At 35.3% G+C, this 2061-nt stretch overlaps 1 long non-coding RNA gene across 1 annotated transcript; it reads right to left on the reverse strand.

Annotated features, from left to right (window-relative positions):
* Window positions 1-480: 480 nt before the first annotated feature.
* Window positions 481-1567, reverse strand: LOC308680271. The gene is made up of 4 exons (XR_014028900.1): window positions 1482-1567; window positions 1321-1379; window positions 1136-1234; window positions 481-949 (listed from the first exon to the last, which is right to left on the reverse strand). It is a non-coding gene; the product is annotated as an uncharacterized lncRNA (long non-coding RNA).
* Window positions 1568-2061: the final 494 nt, after the last annotated feature.

Genomic DNA, 2061 nt, shown 5'->3' on the forward strand with positions numbered 1-2061 from the left:
ATAGAACAATACAATTTAAAGCAGTCAAAAAGGAAATGTCCAACATAGGATAAAACAGTTATTTTCTCAATCTCATTAGGTAACATGACACACTTCCCCACCTTCAAAATAATTTCACTTATTTCCAAAACATTTTTGGCTTGATGTACATTGGTGGCCAAGTTTAGAAAATATTAAGCATTTTAATGTTTTTGAAAGAAATCTCTTATGCTCACCAAATATTTTATTTGATACAAAAGTACAGTAAAAACAGTAAATATTGTGAAATATTATTACAATGTAAAACAGCTGTTTTCTATTTGAATATATTTAAAAAATATTTTATTCATGTGATCAAAGCTGAATTTTCAGCATCATTACTCCAAGTTTTCAGTGTCACATGATCCTTCAGAAATCACTCTTATACGATGATTTGATGCTCAAGAAACAGTTCTCATTAGTATTAGTATCAATGTCTGGACCACCCAAGAGGACGTTTGACTGACATGTAACGCAACCAATCACAGTTCGTTTTGTTCTGCGTCATGTTTAGGGGCGTGATAATATATGATGTTGATGTCCCTACAATAACAGACTGGCTGCATCTAATAAATTATTCATTCAAGAACGTTAAACAATGGAGCCGCGAACTTCAAGTACTTTTGAAAATCCAGTGTTTAGTTGATCCTGGTAAGCGCTCATTGTCACAGTTGTAAGCACAATAGCATTCTTCTTCCACGAGGGGTTTTGGTGTCACGGCATTTGTTTCCAGGCGAACCGATAAAGAACACGACACTCACATCTCCCGAACATCCTGTAGAATTCAACCAATCAGATCGCGACTTTGAAACTCCTGAAGTGTTTCCAGAAAAGTGTGACATATGCATCAGTCCCCTGTTTCCTGGATGCAAACGTGTCCACCAACACAAATGTGCTCAGTTCTTCTTCAGAGAAGATCGCAGTTCCAACACTATATAAAAATATAATAGGGAGAGAGAGAGAGGAGAAAATTACACAAGCATCAAATTGTTTTTAATCTCCATCATACTATAATTCAGAATATATATATTTGTAAGTAACACCCTTTTGTCAGCACATTCAAACATTTCAGTTGAACTGTAAACTAAATTATGCCAGATTAAATTTTAATACTTACATTTCCTTAATTCTCTCCAAAAATGCTGAGATTCGTAGGCTTAACTGCAATCAGGGATTTAGGCTAGCCAATTTCAACTTGTTTGCAGTGAAGGGACAGCTGTTTGAGACAAATACACAGTAAGATACATGATGCAAGAAATCCCCATGTGATGATCGTTTTCTTTCCCTCAGTAGTTAACCTACCTGTGCGCTGATAGGCTATGCTTATTAGGCACCTTCCTGGTCAGGTCGGACTCCTTGGCCTAATAATAGATCAAAAGAATGCAAAAATAAAAACTTAAGTTGTTTAGAATGCTTGATTTGATATGAATTAATGATTTAGTGAGTTTTACTGCAATGCTTACCTGAATAAATTAAATCTGGTGAGACTGAACACGGTGGTCGGTGGAAAATGGTCCATCTTCTGATTGGTTCATTTGCTGTGTAATAAATATTAGACATAATGCAAAGGTCACTTATTTTATATAAAGTTAGCACATGTAACGTTATTGTATGCTAACAGTTAACGTTACCTAGCCTGCACATCACTCAAGAGCACTTATGACATATTGCTAATCATTTCAGCAAACTTTCAAATCCACTACTACGATTACATTTTATACGTAACGTTAATCAAATTAATAAAGAGTAGACGATTTTTAAAACACCCTTACAAATAACATTTTGTGTATTGTAAATCGAGTAGCACTGTAAGTTACAATCTAGGTGCGGTCACGTTTAGCTACCATTGCTTGGCGAAATTTTGCGTGTAAAATCCATTAATAAAGGTCTCTTCATTATCTGGAATTTCGTGTGAAAGTGGAAAAAAATTATGCCGATTTTGAATCGGGGTTTCCACGCAAATTCGCAGCATCGGTCAACATAAAGCTACTTGGTTTAGCCGTTCTTCACCTAACTTTAACTGCTAACGTTACACTATTGACA

Source organism: Scardinius erythrophthalmus (genome assembly GCF_964197995.2).
Source record: "Scardinius erythrophthalmus genome assembly, chromosome: 20".
Classification (NCBI taxonomy): domain Eukaryota; kingdom Metazoa; phylum Chordata; class Actinopteri; order Cypriniformes; family Leuciscidae; genus Scardinius; species Scardinius erythrophthalmus.